Source organism: Ambystoma mexicanum, chromosome 6q, assembly GCF_040938575.1.
Source record: "Ambystoma mexicanum isolate Mex_15411 chromosome 6q, UKY_AmexF1_1, whole genome shotgun sequence".
In the NCBI taxonomy this organism is placed as follows: Eukaryota; Metazoa; Chordata; class Amphibia; order Caudata; family Ambystomatidae; genus Ambystoma; species Ambystoma mexicanum.
The window spans coordinates 87749606-87771917 of record NC_090937.1 but is presented as its reverse complement, the minus strand read 5'-3'; positions in this window follow the sequence as shown (position 1 = coordinate 87771917).

Genomic DNA, 22312 nt, shown 5'->3' with positions numbered 1-22312 from the left:
CCGGACAATCTGGCCACTGCCCATGGCCACAGGCTAAGCCTCAGTCACCAAAGGTATATAACTATTTTTTGTACCTACATTATGACACTTGTCAAAAAATAAAACACAGGCACATTTGCAAGACCATGCTTTCAGGTCCTTGCCAATGCTCCTTACACAGGTTTGCTTGAAATCCACCCATGTTTTATTTATTTATAAAGTGTCGAAATGTATGTACATACAATAGTCATATAACTTAACCCCCACTTGACAAAATCCCCATTCAGACTTTACACAAACATTCAAGGTTGGGCCTATAATATTTCTGAACACATTTGTCCACATTCATCAAACAGCAACAAAGTTATAAGCCATCTAAACATGTTGAGACCCCCCTCTAATTTAGCCCCCTCTTGAGAAAATCCCACCAAACTTTACAAAAACATCTAGATTTAGAATTGTTTTGCAAACTTTTGTTCAGATTCATCAAAAGGCACCACATTTATAAGCCTTTACATTATTGTGGGACCCCCCGCTGATTTTGCCCCCTCTTCACTGAATCCCACCAAACTTTGCAAAACCTTTCAGAACCAGGTCTAGAATAGATTTCTGAAATTTCATGCAGTTTCATTGAGTGGTGCCAAAGTTATAAGCCATCCAAGAATTCCTTTTCACCAACGCTGTACGTGTCCACGAACTTCACCGGACTGCCTGTGAACATCCGGACAGTTTGCGGACTTTAACGGTGAAAAGCGCCCGTTTTTTGCCTTCTTATGGCCATATCCCACCCCATCCTCGTCACCTCTCACCTTCCCAGAGATGGTTTGATAAGTTTAAGAAGTGCAATGTTGTGTTTTTTTATATGTTTGTAGCGTGATGTCCGCGGACACCGGGCGATGTCCGCGAATCCAACATGGTGGGCGTTTCCAAAAATCTGAAGCACTTCACGCTTTTTACCATCCAATAAGTGGGCGTGTCGGATGTCGGCGGACATCACGTCACCCTCTGGCCCAATCAGGGCCTGTCTGCGGACAGAACAGGGAAATGGGTCCGCAGACCGAACCTTGATACCACACATTTTTTGGGACCCTGTTTTTGGTTGTTTTAAAAATAATCTACTGGACACATTTCGACCAAATTTACAAAAGCCGCCACTCCTGCCGCAAATTTGGGGAAAATCCTTCCAGCGGTTTGGGCTGTAGGCGTTATCAAAGTTTATATTCCATTCAGTCTATGGAAAAAAAAATGTTTTGGGACCCCCACTATAACTTTGCCCCCCCCCTAGACGAAACCTCACCAAACTTGCCCAAAGAATTCAGAGCGTTCCATATACTTTTTCAGCAAAGATTGGTGAGGATTTGTCCAGGAAGAGCAAAGTTATAAGCCACCCAAAAAGTGCTCTTCCTATGAGTTGTGCAACTTAACCATAACTACACGGCCGCTACCGCAGGCCATCTAATAAATATATTTATATATATATATTGCAGGGCCTGTAGTAGCGACCCTGTAGTTATGGTTAAGTTATTGTTAAGTTGCTCAACTCATAGGGAGAGCACTTTTGGGGTGGCTTATAACTTCGCAACTTTGCAAAAACAGTATATGGCTCTGTCAGATGGATTGGAAAGGTTTTGTCAAGGGGCGTCTCAAAATCTGTGGTTTTTCTCATAGACACAGTAGAAAAAAATATTTGCTCCCGTCTACAGCCTAAACCGCTGGATTTTCACCAAATTTGTGGCAGTAGCAGTGGCTCGGTCCCGAAATTGTGCTTTTGCTAAATCTTCCTTTCTATAGAATAATATCACAACTGCCTTAAACAGACCGCATTAACTCTTTTTACCATTGAATATTTTTCTTAACTCCTCGAGTACCTCTTCTAATCTGGATCCTTCAGTGACTGTGGAGTATGACTTCAATGTCTTTTTTAAACAAAAGATAGAAGTTATCCAACACGGCATTACTCAGAAAGCTTCTAAATTGAAAGTGAAACCTGAACAAATAGGACCAATTGCTGCTACTTCTGAATTCATGGATACTGACCCTGACATTATACTCTAGCTCTTTCGAAACATTAAACCCACTAACACGCATTTGATGGAATTCCGGGTTGTGCTGTTAAGGCCAATGTCTTGCCTCTAAAAAATTTTATAAGATCTTTTGCCAATTTCTCTCTAAATGAGGGTATTCTCCCTCAGGAATTAAAAACACTACCCTGACACCACTATTAAAAAACCATCCCTCAACCCAAAATCATTGCAGAATTATCGACCAGTGAGAGGTCTTCCCTGGCCAGCTAATGTTCTGGAAAGGGTAGTGACTTCACAGCTATAGGCCCACTTCGAAAAGCATCAAATCCTAGGCATTTATCAATCTAGGTTCCCTACACTGCACGGAATCAAGACAGCGTAGGTTGCGGTGTGGGACGATGTGCTGAGTAAGGCTGATTAGGGGGCACTAACATTGCTGATTATGTTGGACCTCTCTATAGCATTCAGCACAGTGAATTGTGATATCATGCTGTCCAGACTCTCAAATGTGGCACAAGACCCAAATAAAGCATTGCCCTTGTTCTGTTGCTTGTTGCTGGATCGCCGGCTGTTAGGCCGAATCACATGCAGTACCCTTTGGGAACACTACATGCAATTAAGTCTACAAGTGTCAGTACAAAATCACTTTTGGTGCAAGCCTGTACTACACAGTAAAGTGGTAGCAATGGCTGAGCAGTCAGACTTATCTCAAGAGTTGAGTGAGCAGTAGAACAAGTTGCACATAGGGCCAACAAATACAGTGATTCAAACAAACACTTACTCAAGGTTTCTTGGTAAAAGAATATACATTTATTTACGCAGTCGGTTTGAAAACATTACACTAGAGAGAGCAGCTCAATATCAGACACTAATATACTACAAATACACAACCAATAAGTTACTGAACAAGTTCAGCTCCCGTGAAGTGGGAGCAAAATGGCACTTCAGATACTTTAAAAGGGGGTAAAAAGATAAGGTTATAAGAATAGACAGCCAAAATACTTTCATAGGCAGGGCAAAGGGTTTCAGTAAACTACAACCAGCAATTCAGTTCATAGGCCTGGGCCAAAGTCAATGGTTCAGAGTCTTTGGATAGGACAGCACAGTTCTGGTAGTAAACGGATAAGTCCTTGCCATGGATTTTAGAAGAATTTGGCTAGGCGAAAAGTTTGACGAATGTTTAGGGAAGGACAAGCCTTCAAAGTTAGGAAAGTTCCACAAACTTTCGCGATGGCCGAAATGATTTCCGGACCACGTTTGCACAGTCCCTTTGAATTGAAGAAAAGCTGTAGCTGAGGCAGTTGTTTCTGACAGTTCGAGCAGATTTCGCTGTTCCTGAGCTTCAGTCGTGGGGACAAGAAGGAGGACATCGGGAGGTTCCTGCACTGCCCAGGGATGAGGCCACAAGCTTAGCAAAACGTTGGTTTAAGGTGTGAGTGCCTTAAAGACCACAAACTGGTATCCTTCACACTGGCTATCTGGTTTTCCACAGCACTCTGTAGAAAATTCGACCAGGAGGGAACGGTCTCCAGGTGGCTTACAAGTTGGTTGTTCCCACCAAACTCAAGAGAAGAAGTTAACCTTGAAGGGCTTCTCTGTCGATGGAGTTTCAGGCAATTCTGACCTGCAGCAGGGCTTCACCGGTCATCCAGGAGTTGCAGCAGTCCTCTTCCTTCAGCTTGTCTACGGTTCTTTCGTACCAGTGGTCGACTCTGCTTTCCAAGTACCAGAGACCTGCTTTTAAATAGTTTTCCCCCATTCATTCCAGCCTGGCTGTCACTCACACAGCAGGGTGGCTGTCCTCGCCGGACAGCCAGCTGGCCAATCAAGCCAGAGTGCATTAAGGTCTCCTAGGAGACTAAGCAAATGGAGTTTCAGGCACCTCCCTCACATCCTGTCCACTCAAGCGCCAGAGGAGGCCAACGAACAAAGGGACCAAACCTGGTTTGGCACACAGAGACAAACACAAGAAGGACCTTTCCTAAAAGAAAAGGCAAAAAAAGATGACCGGAGTCTGTTTTTACAGATAGGTCTTGGGCGCCATATTGAAGAACTTGGCTGACCCGATTTTTAACTACCGTTGTTCGCTGTCGGGAAAAATCATGGTAGTTTGATCTAAACTACTGCCACCAGCCATTTAAAGTAGGAAAGTGTAGCATTTGACTGTTACATGAGTGTCTAGACTCAGGGGAAGCTAGGCAACCCCCCCCAGCACTCTATAGGAAGATAGTGTGCGCTGGGTCAGTACATTTAAAGAGACTAGTAAAGTCAATGTAACTTTACATGCTCTGGGAGATAGTAGTCAGTCCCAGAGAATGTATTTAAATCTTGGGAAGTCTGAAAGACATCCCTGTGCCACTGCACTGAAGGTGCTGTGTGACACACAGAAAAAGATGATGCCTATGGAGTTGTTTTAAAACTCCATAACCAAAGAGCACAAAAGTAAAACACACATCAAAATACATGGAAGAGTGGGAAAAAAGGCTCACACTCTTCCCAGGTAAAAAATCAAATACTAGAAATCCAGCAAAGTTGCTGGGTGTCTCAAAAGGTAATGGAAATTAGCACATTCTTGAGAATTCTCCCTAACACCGGCAAAGTGTCAAGTTAAGAAATGTCACCTCAGTGAAACCAAAGTACACTGTGGAGTTCCACAGGAATCGTTTTTACTCCTAATTATTTTTAACATCTATATGCAACCCTTGAGGAAAATGATCTCAAACATATATACAACTCATACACAAATAACACTCAACTATCCCTGCGGATCGAAGACCCCAATGTGCCATTGGAAAATATCATTAAATGCACAGAGCAGATTGCAGAATGGATGACTCTAACCAGACTCCAACTCAATCCCACTAAAACAGAAATGATACTGTTAAGTTCAAAAGGCCTATTAAATAAAACAGAGGCAGCACCTCTAACTCTGCATTTGTTCGGCCTACCTTCTATCTGTGCCTCTATGGTGAAGAATCTGGGATGCTACTGGCAGTTTGATTTGGGTTGTAACCATCAAATTGGTACCATCATTCAATTAGTATACTATACTCTAGGACCTATGTGACAAAAACGAAAAAGAATAACGAGTTTGAAAAGAATGAGTTTTTTTGGGTCGAATTACCAAAATGTTTTTGGGCTTTTTGCACTTTCTTTTTTAATAATGAGGGGGGAGACCTTCCGCACCCCCAACCCACTTCCCCCTACCTTACGTTATACCCTTACCCCAATCCCCATCTATTTGTTAATAAATAATTTGACCAAAAAAGCTCAATCTTTTCAGCCTAGTTATTTTCTCATTTGTTTTTTGGGGGTAATGCCATGCCCTTCAGTTGCTTCGGTCAGTTCTTTCGTTCCTGGCCCCTGACATATATCCCAGTAGTTGTAGGTTCTATGGATAATGTAAAATTGGACCAAGCTAATGCTATGTTAATTGGCATTCCTAAATACCAACTTCAAAGCCTGCCGGTGGCCAAAATTGCGGCACTCAGGATGATTTTCAAGGTCTCACAATTGACCTCAATCACAAATTACCAAACCTCTCTACATTGGTTGGCGTTGAGTCAACAAATCGGCTTTAAGGTCCTATACTTGATGTATAAATGCGTGAATGGACTGGCACCTTCGTATCTCACAAATAGGATATCCTCTTATCAGCCTAGATGATTACTTAGATCTGATGCTCAAAAAGGAGATAGACGCTTTTGCTGTCTATGGACCATGATTGTGGAACTCTCTGCCCATGGAATTAAGGAACATCACCTCTCTACTCTTTTTCCATAAAGCTTTACAAACCTATCTATTCCAATAATTTATTTAGTACTACATCATTTTACCTGAATGCTTTTTAATTGAAGATCAGCGCCCTAATGCTGTTTATTTTGCCTGGTGCACATTACAAATGACAAAATACAAATACCAGATTAAAACCTATTAGCTGCTTTTTCATTCTCGTCCAAGTCTCTTTATATAGACTTTTGTTCAACAAACAAAGTGACTGATCTACATTGCATGCTACGGGGAAGGAGAATCAATGAAACTAATTCATGTAATTCATAGTCTACATTAAACTCAAAGTAGCTCTTTTTTATGTTGGCAATCAAAGGTATGTCCGTAGCCATTTCACTCTTCACAACCGTCTTGAATATCTTTTGGGTTAAAGTGTATGCATCCACGAGTCTCTGGAGTGAGCATGGAGTTCTAGCCATCAAGGCCCTATCATCAGCATATGACAACATTAGCCTGGGGACCCCACTGAAACTACAAAAATCTGCTTTCGTGTTATTTAGGTGTTCTAATAATGAAAATCAAAAAGATAAAAAAATGCGGAGGCTAGGCCACTGACCTATCAGACCTATATTGGACTAAAAACAGCTCTTCTATGCTAGCATTTACTTTATACTAAACCCTTGCTGTGTTACCTTCATGAATGTAAATTAAGATGTTTCATAAGTGATCTGAGGGCAACATTGACCAGAATATTGGTCAATGGTGTCAAATGCAGAATGTCACATATGTGGTTCCCTTTTGATAAACAGACATTTTTCAGCCAATGAGTAAAAATGTAAAACTTGATGAGAGGTGCCCGTGCCTTCCTGGAATCCCAATTGGTTCACAGATACACGACCATTATTTGATCTAATTCAAGATGATTTACACCAATTGCTTGAAGGAGTTGTCTAAAAGCTGTTCCAAACTCGATCAAAACAAAACAAAAATTTAAATATTAATCCGTCCATAAAGCATCCAGAAATTCTGACATTTTCCATGCAGGGGTGCCTGGCAAGACATTCTACTGTAGAACCTTTTCAGATTTGTTTATGGAAGGTTTCAATACTTATTAAGAAAAGTTATTTTCTGAAACTCCATGGACAATTCGTCTTAACCATATCCATGTCATTCTCTAACTTGATGGCACAATATATAAGCATACACTCTCATTACATACCACTTCGAGTCGAACCTTCACACTCAATTCAAGTATTGGGCAGGTTACATCAATACCAAAGTTAAAATGAGTTTTATGGTTGAATTTGTAGTGGTATACAGTACATGTTTATACCCTAACAATGCTATTCCTACTCTTTGTATATTTTAACTTTTTGTGAGATTAACCTTAACTGTTGATTTAAAAAGGTGTTCTTTATTATCCAACATATACATCTATCGGAAATTAAATTAATACCGGTTTGCCTTTGCTTGTGTTGGACAATTTTCTACACTCAATGGAACCGCACATATACTGCACGCTGAACTTTGCAGTTTAAACCTGTGCACTGCATTTGTTTGGCTCTCCATCTTTCTTCTGGACCTATGTGTATTTGATCTTTGAGTTTAAGATGACATCTTCCATGCTGTGAACGTCACATAACACCTGAAGTGCACTGTTCAAACAATAGTCACGTGCATATGAATAGCAGCTCGGTGGGGGTCATATTAAGGCGCATTCGTGAAACAGCTACCGTTTCAATATCATCTGCCCCTTTCTTATCATGTTGTAGATGTCAAGTCGATATTTACTACATTATAAAAATTGAAACGGCTCGTTTGTTCATGTCATGCTTCTGTTGCTCCTCGTTAAATTCGCGACTTTGGAAACACATTAGTGGAAAGCTCCTATTTGCAACGTGGTTACCTAAAGCACTAATGACGACGTGATTGCAGTATGATTGCGTCTGGTTGCTAAGCTGCTCTGCTTCAGGGTTAGTAGGTGAATGAGGGACTCAGCGACAATTTTGGTTAAGAAACAATTATAAAATGACAGCAAGCTACTGAGTTTTTGTGTTTATATTCTCAAACCTTGAATCTTCTCAGCTGAATGTTACCAAGCATATTTAATACAATATGAGAGTTGAGCACCCGTTTGCATATAGAATTCTCTTATTCGTTATGGTTAAGAATCTAACATCTGATCATGCAGTAGAAAAAAAACGAATAAGACCAGCTGTGTTCTTTTTCCACTTCCACCATTTCATGGAAACACACCTGTAATGGTCCAGTTTACATGCCAGTCCCGGCACACTCATCCCACAATATCTTGCTTGCACGATTGGCACAGATACGGAGACGAGCCGCAGCGCGAGTTAAAGGGCAAAGAAAGGATTGCGAAGGCTAGGAGGTGAATGGTGCAGATTGCACTCCGTAGCTCCATCACTACAAGACCTACTAGAGCCCTGCTAGCCCTCCCCTTACTGAGGAACACTGTAACTACTGCTATTATACGTGTCTCCATTTTAACTACTGCATATTGGCCATTGTGGTGACTGTCAATAAAGAATGGTTCCTAAAATCATCCCGAGTTTGCGTATTATTTAGGGAACAAGATCAAACAGTGGCGACCAGTCGTGATTTTGAGATTCTGCCTGGCCACAGTGGCGTGTGAGCAGATATCCAAGATGCAGGGGGTTACTCAACCACAGCTGTTTCTGCTGTTTCTCAATATCACAACAGACACTTATGCCCTGACTCTGGGCATATGCATAATTTGCAGAGGAACAACCAGACTGTTGGTGCACATTAGCAGTTGGGACGGATCGTGTAGTGGTCCCAATGCCTTGTGCCATCCACTGTTTGTTGTCTTTTGTTCATTTATGGAAATACCTAAACCAAAGTGCAATTTCTTTCCTATGTTTAGATGTTCTGATAATACATTTATAAAAACAATCAAAATGCCATCTACATATACAACATTGTCACTCAAGGTGTCCTTTATAAGATGTGTGAAGGCCACCAGGCCGTTTATTTTTATTTTTTAAATGTTTTTAATAACTTTATTTCTACGTCCAAATAGCATTGAAAGTCATTCTAGTCTTGAAGTCTGTCACAACATCCCATTCTGGCCAGAAGACATACAAGGTAGACTGAAAGGATTCCATCTGCTCTACCACAACTTGTCTCAGAGGGTTTCAGTCGGAAACGTTAAAAAGGCATATGCAGAATGATAGTTCCATATGCTTTGATGCCATGGGCAGAGGGCAGGCAATGCTCGTCAGAGCGGTAGGTCAGTAGACAAAGCGTCATACAACCGCGCTACTGTAAGTAGGAAACTAAAGGTCATGTTCAATCAAGTGGCTTAAAAAATACAAGTCGTTACTAAAAACACACAGTATGCTAAAATGCCAACCAACCTCCCCCGCAATGGAAGAGTAGAGTAAGAACAGAGTGACTGCATTCTATAGGCAGACTGAAAAACTGGGAGGGATATGAAAAATAAGCAATACTTAAGTGTGGAACTCGCAAAAATAGTCTTTACGACTCTTGCACTCATTCTGTTAGTCAATATTTAATCTTTTGATGGTTCGAAAGGGCCAAAATAGTCTTCGTGGGCGTGCATGGGTTCAAGCTCTGGTTCAACATCCTTGTGTCAGCGCAACAGTACTTCATTCGGTGATGGTGTCTGAACAGTCGGCATGGCAGTCTTGATGGCTCACTGAAAATCGTGAGGTGTCTTCAAGATGACAGTGGGTTGATGGTGCGAAGTGGGAGTAAAAGTCAATATTACAGGCAACCTTAAATAATATTTGTCTTATAACATCAGGTGAGATTATTTACGTTTTATCGTCTAAACTTGTACCCAGCCAAGAAGACTTTGGAAGCAAGGATTGACACACCAAGATTAGGGTGTGTTTGTCAATTTTGTAAGGACACTTGCGTGTTTGAAACTCTATATGATAGTTGTGTCATGTGCTGTGAACTGTGTCCTTTATTTTATCATTTCAGATCTTTTGTTCATTGTTCTGATTGTATAGAAACAAATGGCATTTGGGCAAGTTTATTCACTGGAAAACAGGTTCAACGGTCGATAGCATTGTTATATTATTGCCATTATGCATTAACATTTTAATTGTATAATTTGTAGAATATATATTAAGCATTTTATACTTGTGTAAGGAGTGCTGCGAACCATAGGCAAAACAAGAAGTGGGATTCCATCTCTTTGTGTAGAGGTGTGTGAGGCAGCTTGGTGGGGCTCATCACATCAGCAATATCATTAAAATGGGTACTTCACCTAGCTTGATCTGTCAGCTGCAGCCTAGAAAAGCACCCTCACCCTAAAGGCAAGCTGTCTCTCTGAGAGTCTATGGATGCCCTGGGCCTTTCTCCCTTCTTAATAGTCCTGCATTCACTCATGTGGAAGGAGTTGTTGAGTCCCGAGAAGGTGCAGCAAGTAACCAAAAGAATGGATACATTTTACTCCATTGAAACATTCATCATAGTCGCGGATTAGCGGCAACAATCTATGATATCCTGGGAGCATATCCCTAGTGGATGGTCCTCTCTCGCTTGCAGCAATTTTCAGTGTGCTTTGCTCAGGGTAGAGTCGCTGGTGAGCAGAAGTTGAGGATGCTGAGAATTCCGAAATTGTGGAAGTGATCCTCACTGTCCCCAAAGCTCCTACTCTCCCTTAGCTCCGCGCATTGCACGACTCCCAAGGAACACAGGGGCCTGGGTGCAGGAAATAATGAGTGCCCTAGTTACCTGCTGCTGTCCATGCTCCAGGCGTCCTCTTTGAATGACACCCAGCCCTCGACAGTCCCTCATTCACAAACAGATGAAGTGTGAGAATGTCAATTTGGAAGTACAGATACATTACAGGTTGGCTCGAAGGATCACTCAATCTGTGGGGGTCTCTGCCACCCTGGGTAGCAGGCCCACCATGGCTGCACAGTCAGTGTCACAACCATCCGGGAAGTGGTATATGGGCAAATGCAGCATAGTTCCCGCCCCAACCCGGAATCCATGCCCAGGTCTGAATAATGTAGTTTACATCCATGTAGACTATGTCATTCCACTAGTATCCGAACAATATACAAAAGTCTGCTTGTGAACTGGAGAAAAATTGAGAATAAAGCATTACCTAGAAGGTGTGAATATGAATGCCATTAGTATGTGTCCTGTGTTCAGCGGTTGCTTCACGTTCAGGTATCAAAAACAAAGGGGGTTCTGGGAGTTTCTCTACTACCGGCCTATATCCCGGGTTAGAGTCTCAACCAGAGTCTTTAGCTCACCATCCTTTCACAGAAGAGAAATGTCCACTACATATCAGTCTTTGTCCTGCCCATGGGCAGTCCAGCACCGAAATGCCTGGCAATTCTCTTCTGAACAAGAGTACCAACAGCAACCCCAGACACTTGTTTAAGCCTGGTTGGGTCTCGTCAGTAGGTGGAGCTGTGCCTCTTTAAAAACAGTGAGCAAGGGTTCCACGTCTGGATAACCCTAGTAACTGAGGGAGCTGCAGCTCCAGAGTAAGAGTAATCCTAAACCAGGCTGCAGCTCTGCAGATGTGTTGGACTACAACTCCCATGATCCCTCACCATTGACTATGCTGGCTATGTCTGATGGGGTATCTAGTCCAAACATTTAGAGACCCATAGGTTGCAGACACCCACCCCAAAATTTTAACTCCCGCCATGTGTAGATGCCTGGATGATGAAAGCAGTGAGCAGACAAGAGCCCCTCACGGAGTGACAGGCAAGCGCCGCATCTGCTTGGTCCATGCTGGAGCTGAAACAGAGGAAGAGGTTTCAACAGGGAAAGACAACGCCAATCACCTGCCCACCCAAGAACCTGAGAATTGGCTCGCTCAACCCTGGAGCCTGCAAGTTAAGTGGAAAGCGGTGACAGAGAGACACTCAAATGCCTCTGAACTACCCCGGAGTATGGGCCACATATCTGGACGAATAAATAAGCAATGAATGACATCTACATCTGTAAAAACACCACACGATAAATAACCTTCTTATTGGGAAACCCTAGTATGTGGAACTCACTTCCCGGTCTATTAGAACTGAAAACAAATACAAATAAATAAATATATCCCATACATAGAGAAGGACAGAGAAAGAAGGAGAGGACCAGGGGTGCGAGATCCATTTAGGAAGCCAGTGAAGGACACCCCAACCCCTCCGATTGAACCGGGTCACTATATTCCTGGTGCAGGATCCATTGCGCCAGGCAATTTAAATCTGGGGTGCACTACAAATAGCCATCAAGGAGCTATACAGCTTTGAAGATGCTTTGTGGAAAGGAAGCAGCTGGGCACATGGCTGGGAACTATACCCATGAGTCTGTGAGGGTTACCAGACATTTGGTCGAAAAAAATTGGTCGACCAGACAAATGGTCGAACCAATTTGGTCGAAAACCAAATGGTCGAATTTTTTTTTTTTTATTATTTTCACCTTTTTTTTTTTTTTTTGGTGGGGCCCCCCCCAGCCCCCTTTTTTTTCTAAAAACCCATTTTTGTAAAAAACGAAAACCCGAAAAATAAATATATAATTAAAAAAAATTCGACCATTTGGTTTTCGACCAAATTGCGTCGACCAAATGTCATTCGACCAGTTTTAGGTCGACCAAATGTCTGGACACCGTCTGTGAGCCAAAGGCAAGAAGTGGCCTGGTGCTCCGTCCCTGAAAGTGTGTTTTGTGCTTGTGACTCTGGAGGAAGACTAGTGGACTATGTTACTCAGCATGTCCACTGTGCCAGTCACCAGCACAGTGGTCTAACAGTGCCAACGCGCTCCTCAATGTGGCACATAGTGTTCCCACCAGTTGTCTACGGACTGTAGTATGGGGAGGAGTGGGACGGGAATGGGAGGAGTGGAGGGATGAAGGAGGAGCAGATTTTAGACACGCATGAGAGATTGCTGAAAGTCCAGATGGGAGATGAAAGGAAAGAATTTGAATGTGTGGCCTCAGTGGTGAAAGATCAGGGAATACAGCTGATCAGAAAAAGGGACCACTTCAAATGCCACTGAGAGTGACAATACAACCCACGGGGCAATTTCTAGTGCTTTCATGAAGTATTGAAAGGAGTCACTGAATGGTTGCATGAAAGGCTTGGGTTGTGCTGCAGCATACTGTTGCAGTTTGGAGGCGTGATTGTCTGTTAGGTTTTACCACAACCTGCCAAACCCCAGATGTCAGAAGTATCAGAGCCCAGAGCGAACGTGTTATGCCATGATACCGAGTTTTTATACTGTGCCAAATCACTGCCATAGTCTCAGAGCACCTAAGCGTGCCATGCTTGTCCCAGCAGTGGCACATTATGACCCGCCATGGATTTCCAAACTGTAATGTGCGAGGAGCGGGCATGGAGGTAGAGAAAAAGGGACAGCAAATGACACTAATGATAACGGTTTGTCATTTATATAGCCCGTTCACCAAAGTGACCGCTGGCGGTAATAGCACTGGCGGTAATTGTGCCAAAGATGGGTGAAAAGCTGGAGATTTAGCTCGGGATTGGGCGGAGCGGTAATGCAGTAGTAATAGCGTTACCGCCGCATTTTTGCTACTCCGCCCAACCCTTGGTGAGGCTGATTGGATGTCATTAAGGTGTGAGGACAGACTGACTGACAAAGAGGGAGTAGAGAGCAAAAGGGAAAAGGAAGAAGATCAAGCTATGTGAGGAGAGGGGAATGTAGGGTTAGCCGAATCCCTGTAACCAGGGCCGTTTCCATACCTTACCCAACTAGTTTAAAATAGAGATTGGTTAAAGTGATGGCAGGGAAGTAAAGGACAGGCAAAGTCAGTGGCAGCCGACTACTTATTATAGAAGTGCATATCTACAGGCTTACACTACAGCGGGTGAGAAAAAGCCGTGTTGCTCCTTAGGCAGCTATGCCATGAATAATACATAAAGGTCTTTAAGTAGATCTCATATCACCATCTGAGGGAAGGAACATATCCCTGGTGAATTTTGGATGAAGGGAAAGGGGAGCTCTGACAGGTAACTCATGTTCGGTCTCTTTAATGACCGTAACTCCTGGCTACCTCGACAGGTCGCAGGTGCCTGAGGGCGCCATTTTGTTTGCCCATGAAAGTAATGGTATGATTAAAGTGGAAACACACTGTTCGAAGCAGATCACCATGAATTTGAGACTATGATTGAGTGTGCTGGACCCAAAAACCCTTGTAAGTATGTTACCGGCCTAGTTGTTCTGTCCATGAGTTTTAGGAATGTATAATATAGACGAGCATGCACAGTCTTGGTGTGGTAGTAGCGCATGTACCTCTGCGTGTTCAGTTAAACAAAGCTTAGGGTCCTATGGTGCCTTCAGTCAGTATGTAGAGGCACTCAATTAAAATAGGTACAGCAAACTTGAAAGTACTGATGGATCTACCCAGCCAAGGGTGGGGACCACACACACACACACACAGAGCTCAGCTCAGCCCCGGAGCTTCTATGTGTAGTCGGGTAGCACCAGGTCGTCTCGGTGTAGTTGGGAGGGATAAGGAAGACCTGTATTAAAACTGGGGCAAAATTGCCCTGGAACAAAGGTGTATTCTTTAAGTGCATTATTGCACCAGGCCACTGCTAACAGCATGCACACTTAAACTGCACTGGCGCAACCGTGCAGTAATGTGGGCTACACTACCTGCTCGGGAGCAGGTGCCAGTCACACGAAGGGGCCTGCACTGTTCTGCATGGGATTCCCAGATGTTGCTTTTCTGGGTGCTAGCAGCGCAACGTGAGCATACACTGCATGCGTGCGTGCATGTCGAAAGCATTCCAGAATGTCTTGAGGGACTATAGCAGTCAAAAAACGTAATAATATACAGAAACAAGAAGCTGAAGGATGGAACTACAGTACCTGATGTATTGGGACTGTGTGCGTGCATGTCAAAAGCATTCCAGAATGCCTTGAAGGAAGATAGCAGTCAAACAACTTAATAATATGCAAAAAAACAGAAGCTATGTGTTATACAGTGTACTGAAGGATGGAACTACAGTACCTGATGTATTGGGACGGTGGCAAGCATTTTGAAGACTCGCGCACGTGGTCAAGCTTTTCTGTGAGGGGTACTGGTGTAGGTGTCTTTTAGACATGTCTTTTTTTGGGCGTTTGAAGGGTGAACCCTATTCATAGGTTTGCCGCATGATGTAGCCTGTGCGTGCTGGTCCAGAGTAGGCATGGCAGCCCTTATTCCTAGCACTCTCACGTCAGGGTCCATTTTCCTCCTGAAGGCACTTGTGTGTAGCTATAATTGATCTCACCCCCTTCCACACACCGATGTAACCCTTTGGGCTCAAGCAGGCGCACCCCAATTTTAGATAAGTCTACTTTAGGTACCATTAACACAGAGTGAAAATGTTTGAAATCGAATTAGGCCCTGCCACACAATTAGGCAACATGAAGACACACCCATGTTATCATATGCCCCAAACACTGCGTTATTACAGCATTCCTCCCCAGAATGAGGGCTCTAGCTTAAGCTGTGCAACATTACTGTTCTCCTCATTTCTTTCATATCCCATGGATGTGGCCGATTCTTTTGATGGATAGAATTGCGATTGTCTGGACTTATCCTCAATTTTCTAAATTTGGATATGTTAAAGAAAAGTGAATTCATCTTTGAAATATTTTCAAAAGATATCGCTTCTACTGACTTGGGTCACTATTTGGAATCCACTTCGGTGCTCCCCTGCCAGCAACGGCCTCCAAACCAGTGGTCGAAGTGGGCGCGAGCGGTTGGGAACGGTGCGCCTCCACTTTTTTAAAATTAAGTTTTTCTGTTCCTGTACTTTTATTAGAAAAAGGAACCGTTCCGGATTGGTTTCATTTTAAAATAAAAGTGCAGGAAGAATTTGAAACTTGCACTTCCGTGCACTGCAAGGAGCCTTCCCTTAAACAGCAGGCGCATGTGTTTGAGGGGGCATGGCGATGGCATTTGTGGCGGTTGGGGGCAGGCGAGTAGGGAACATAGTTCCACTACTTCTTTTCGTACACTTCGACCACTGCTCCAAACCCCACCCCCTCTCATCCGCTAGGATGCTAGGAACATTTGCCCGGGCCAGCTGGAAATTCTTCCTCACGGATGCAAATCACCAAGCCTTGGGTTCTGTCTCTCACCAACCCATTCATCTTTGCTTCTCAAGTTCAAGCAGCGGTCATGGTCATGCGCATCTTCTTGCAAGGAAGGCTCAGAAGAGTTACGAGCGGGGCGCGTCCCTCAACGCTCTACTGATACGCAACTTCTGGGGAGTATATCACCGCCTACAGCAGTCCAGCAGAGACATGCATGGCTATCAGGATGCTACGAGGTCTGCTTGGCATGCATGTAGCCGACCCGCTAATTCAGTTCTATCAGGTCCTTGGAAAATTGCTGGCACTCTTACAGAAAGCAACTGCAATTAGTACTGAGGCAAATATTGGCCTTATGTAAACATCAAGTTTTTCCATTGCATTTTTGCACCAGGGAAATGTATGCCCTAGTCTGAATATTTTCCCCTGGTGAAAAAAATGCCTTCCAATGATATGTTTTCTGATCTAGAGCAATTTTCTCCCAAGTGCTAATTGAACTTGCACCAGTGCAAAGTTTGTGTAACTCCGCCCCATGTTCAAGTTGCATGCCCTCTCGTGTACAGCATGTCTGAATTGTACAAACAAGGGTGTTACAGCACATTGGTCCTCATTACGGTTTGGTGGTAATTCAGTGGTAAATCTGCCAAATTGCTGTCAAACTCGCTTTGTGCTACCACCACGTAATACTGTGGCTTTGCCACAGGATTACAAGTGGCGGTGGGATGGTGTTAATCCCCAGTTTTGGAGTCCATCAGACTGCTGATTTTTTACCTCAGGGTTGCTGATTTACCCCCAACATGATGCTGGAGCAAAATCCTCCACTTTAAGGTTAGACCGGTAGTTCGGCGATTTCAGCAAAAATGGCGGTAATTCCAGCACTGCCAAATTCGTAATAAGTCCCATTATCTTCTGAGACTTCGAAGTTAAACTGTGATCTGATGTTTAGTGCTAGGAGTTGCTAGTGAACTAGAGAGCAATGGTGGCCGGTTAACTTTCAAACAGGGGAAGCTGGGAGGGGGGTGTAACTATCTGCACAAGTTGCAAGATGTGAGAATCGGCGCATGCAAACCTGATTCCTCCATCTCTACACGGCAAGTCAGCCATTATAAAGCATGTTTGTTATCTAAATTGGCAATGCAGTGATAGGAAAGGGCCTCGGGTCGGGTGGGCGAGCTGAGGAGGAGGGATAGGTGATGCAAAGGAGCTTTGGATGGGGGCAGTCTTTGGTACACAAACTGTATATTTTCCAGATAAATGTTACAATGAGTTTGATTTTTAAGTTTCTCTTGTATTCCTGTTCGAATTGAGTGGTTGCCCCATTATTCTCCTCACCAAGGCTTGCTGATGGGATCATCGTCGGCCTGAAGCGAATGGTTTTTCATTTTGGCCCGATGTAAATGAAAATAAAATATATCACTGACGGCTAAAACTGTTTGCACATCAAACTTGCAAATAATATTGCAAATAGGTTTTACATTTCAGAGATTATGCTCTTCAAAAAAGATGTGTCCGCTAGCCAAGAACACAGATCTAGCAAAACCACAAAAAACATCAACCAATTAACTTTAGGAGGATTAACTTTTTGGGAGGATAACTCAGGGGCAATGTGCTCACCTTGGAAGAGACGACATGGAGCAACACAGGTTCGATCCCCGGGTCTGTGCTTAGAAACCTCTGGGTATTAAGCGTGTTATAAGTAACCTATCAGATTATATCATCTATAGCAAAGATCAGAGAATGGAAAAGTGACTGTTTTAGTAGTGTACAATTCAAATTACAGTGTGCACTTTTTTCCTATGAAGATATAACTCAATGGGGGTCATTCCGAGGTTGGAGGTAAGGGTTAACGGTCACCGTTAATGGCAACGGTGACCGTTAACACTTACCACCATATTCCGAGTTCCCTTTTGCGGGTTGGCATTTAACGCCTGCTTTTAGCAGGCGTTAAAAATCCAACCCGCAAAGGGACCTTGGAGTAAATTACGGCACCGTAATTTACGGTGCCGTAATTTACTCCTTCCCCATTCCCATTGAGCCCTATGGGGGCAGGAATGGGGATGGGGAACCGGTATGGTGAATGGGGAATTACCGGTCCCTCCAACCTTGGAATGGACCGGTAATTACTCCATTCACCATGCCGGATTTCCATGGAGTAAATAGCTCCATGGTTGCTTACCATGGTGCTATTTACTCCATGGATAGCGCCAGCCTCGGAATGAGGCCCACTGACTGTCCTTCCTATGTAGATATGACTCATTTGCGAAGTTCAACCTATGAAACATGTGGCTTCTTGGAGCTATATATGGAGCAACATAAAAGGTTATTACACTATGTGAGAGTGATGCTTTTCTATAGAACACACTGGGCCTCATTACGATTTTGACGGTAGCCATGCCGCTATTGGCGGTATGGCTGTCGCCAAAATCAGGTCCGGTTCTGGGTTCCCAGAATGGGGAACTACCAGGCCATTCCGAGTTCGGAGGGCCCAGTAATTCCTCCCTCCAGGAACTCGGGCCCAGACCTTCCCCATTCCCATTTCAGCCCTGATAGGGCTGATTGGGAATGGGGAGGGAGCAAACAACGGGCCGATTACGAGTGGCCTGTTGTTTGCTCTCCCTTCCCCTCGCGGGACCCGGTATGCACGCATGGTTTGACCAGGCTTTACTTACAGGGTCGCGCAAGGGGAGCTTGTAATGGGGTGGAATGGGTTTAACGGGTCCGCCTCCTTTAGCGGGTCCCGTTAACCCGTTCCGCCTCACTTGTAATGAGGCCCACTGAAAAGAAACAACAATGAGAAATCCCAATGGAGGAAAATAAGGCCCAGTGAGATAAAGCAATTTGCCCAGGACCACATAATTCGGTGAAGTAGAGAAGCTGACATTTCAGATCTGGTTTCACTGCCCCAAAGTTGACAACTCAGGCAACACACCACATCCTCTCTGTCCATTCACAAAGCCCTAGAGCACAATGGACAATGCATAACTCAAAAATGACTATGAGGCACTTCTGGGTTCTAAAATGATCTGTGCTGTTCTGATTAGTACAGTGTCAAATGAATAGAATGGAAAACACTATTGCGCTAATGTTCAAGTTCTATGTAAATCACGCAGACAGGACGCGTTAAATTTCCGCTTTTGAGAAAACTGGTCCCTCTGTGCAATTTTCCACTTTTGCATGGCAAACTTTTAATTGGATCGACTGTCTGGACGTGGTCACTCCTGGCAGAATGAATGAGGACCCAAATCTCTCACTTTTACACTGAGCTCTTACGTACCTGATGTATTTTGGTGTCCCTGCACTAGCTTCCAGTTGACTTGACATTTTATTATGGTTTGAAAATTATTTTCTGTATTTTTTCAGCCTTTTTCCAATTCATATATATCCTGACATCCGATTTTCATGATTTGTTTTTGTTTTCTCTACATTGTGGCTGTATTTGGGCAGCAGTTTCCTTTCTTTGATATTTCCTTAATTCTATACCTTGTGCATTTCACGCATGATGTCACCACCCGCCACATCACATGACGTCTTTATGCGATCGCTAACTTTGCGAATGGTGTTTGTTGGGAAATGTGTACAACCCACTTACTAGTGAGAGCTTTTTTGATTTGCCCATTTTGACACCAGTTTTAGCCCAGAATCTCGAATCACCTTTTGTTGTTCCCTTTTCTTCAGTAAGCCTGATCCAAATGTTGAACACAGAGGTACCTTTATTCTTTTTGATTTGCATTTGTGTGTGTTATTTTTATGTTTTCTTATAATTTCCCAGTTGAATAGATGTTTGTAATGGTTATACATTGAAAATTTGATACCATTTTTCATACAGATCCTGATTATTTGTACCCCATGTTGAAAGGTATGATGTGTTCTTTTCTTCGCCGATGGTGACACTAGAATTTAGCTGTATCTTACAGATAGGGATAATCTTTGTTCCTTTTGAAGGATTTATTTCCACAATTCATTGGCCTGGTACCACACGCCTGCATCTTTATCTGTGACACTTTGTTCAAGACTATTAAAGTTTGATACAACTCAAGATAATTAACTACTTTATTCATATAAATGGAAGCTTAAGGGTCAATTGGCCCAGGGAATGAACGCAGAGTACTAATGGCCCACCCCTTTAGTCTTTTTTTAGAGGTAAATCCTATACATTACCACGACAAACTGCCAGATTTACAATGGTAGAATTACTGCTCTAGGTTAAATATACAAAAATCAACATTGAGTCCTAAGGACTCCATAAATGGAATCAATACCACTACTTACCACCACTAATAATATGCAGTAAATCCACCCCATTGGGTGGTGATAATGGTAAACTTGCTTGGTGGTAATTCTGCATACAATCACAGAATCGCCACCAAACTCAAATCATGTCCAAGATTTGTTACAATCAATGACTTCAAATGATAAACCAAGAATAGCTCTTTTGGAAGTTGACGATCTCATTCAAATAGACCTTATATCCACATATAAAGTGGGGGATGAACTATTACGATAGCAAAACAATGAAATCTTCTATCAGCGTCAATGGACTGGCAACAGGATCTGGAGACTGTCCGGCGAACCTCTGCATCACTGGCCTCTTCTGTGAGAGTGCTTTCCTTTGCATTTTTACATTGATGCGTAGCATGCACACTCAATAATTCCAACAAAAAGGGGAGTAAAGCAAGGCTGTCCGTTTGCGGCTTTAATCTTCAAACTGTTTATTTCTGATTTACCAACAGCTTTACTGAACACAAATTCATTCCTGCCACGAATCAATGGGAACCAAATTAGTTAGGCCATTTACGCCGACGATCTGGTGTTAATAGACACCACACAAATTGGTCCACACAGGCTAATAACCAACCTTCGTGAGCATTTACAACTGAGCGATTTATCCATCAATGCAAATAAATCAAAAATCGTTGCTTTTGGAAAAAAGCTCGGAAGAAGCGGCAAGAATTTTAAATGGCACATAGCCAATTAACTTTTCGAGTACACAAATTGCATTCGATACTTGGGAATACTCTATAACAGATCCATATGAGAATGGGAATGGACACAAGATTTGAAAATCCCGGATGCGTAATCTGTCACTTCAAGGAATCAAATTAAATGCAGCATATGGTAAATTTACTCTAAAGCCTGTGATGATGTTTTACACTCATATAGTTGTGGCAACTATCGCTTTTGGTTCCGGAGCTGGTTTTAATATAAGCCATGGTACTTGGGATTACTTGGAGGGCCTCTTCTGGCGGAACATTCTGAGACTCCCCGGAAATGTCTCAATGGCTGCAATTCGCTATGAACTTGGCCTGGAATCCCTATACTTCTCTGTTCTCTGGAAATCTGCAGCTGCTCTTAGGAAATTGCGAATAAGTCCAACATCTTTGCCTTGCCGCATTTTATCCTTAAACCCAGAGAACCATCACACAGGGCTGTTGAAGGTCTGGTCTGACATAATTTTAGCAATATTGTCCCACACCAACATCAAAATGGAGATAGTGTTGACTAAACCATGTGCAGCAAAGAAAAACTCAAGTATTGGGATTGGATACAAACCTTTGAGAAAAGATCCAAACTGATTACCTCCTCTAACAATGGATTTGTTGCACGTGGAATAAATCAAACTCCGAAACATCTAATAAAATGTCCTTCAAGATACCCCAGAGACCAGTTTATGAGGTCGTGCTTAAATCTATACCAGACTAAAGAGATGCTTTTTGTAAGCATAATGAAGTCACTCGAGATAATATCTGTCGGTTCTGTGAGTTGGCTGCGCAATCGTCGAAAACATCTGATTGCGGAGTGTCTAGGCCTTAATACCCAAGAAACAACTTTCTGAGTAATTTTGGCCCCCGCAATGGAAATACGGGAGACTGGTGGTTCATGCTGCTGGCTGGAAAGAACTTCAAGTTAATCAGTGCAGTGATTAACTATTTAGATAAGATACTGAAAGTCGAGTACATTTTGGAAAGCCAGCGGTTTAGTGGTCTATCATACTCCTGCCATTGAGCTTGAAAAGGGGGGATTAGCAATTAACTTGTGGAACATGGAATGATAAGTAATGAAAGAAATGTAACATAAAGATTGTAATAAACTATAGTTTACAATAAAAAAAATTAATTTTTTTAAAAAATAATGATTTGAAAAAAACAAACAGAACTCTGCTTGTCTATCTACAATGGGAAATGGGCAGTGCTGATGCTGACTCTATATGTGCAGCCCTGCTGGGGAGGCAGTTATCCAGTTAAAGGTCCTAAATTGATATCTCAGGGAAGCTTTATTTGAGCTGCCCTTCGAGAGAGGGATACTTAAGAGGCAAGCTAAATGGGTGCCCAGATTGAGGTTTCAGTGAGGTGCGGGAGCAGGATTTCTTTATTTATATTATCTAGAGATTTTAGAGGAAATGTGAGTTGCAATGCTAGTATTACACATGCTCCTATGGTCTAATGGAGTTACTATTGTTGACACTGAGTAGTTTATTTTGTCGAAGTACTCATGAAGGCCTATCTATC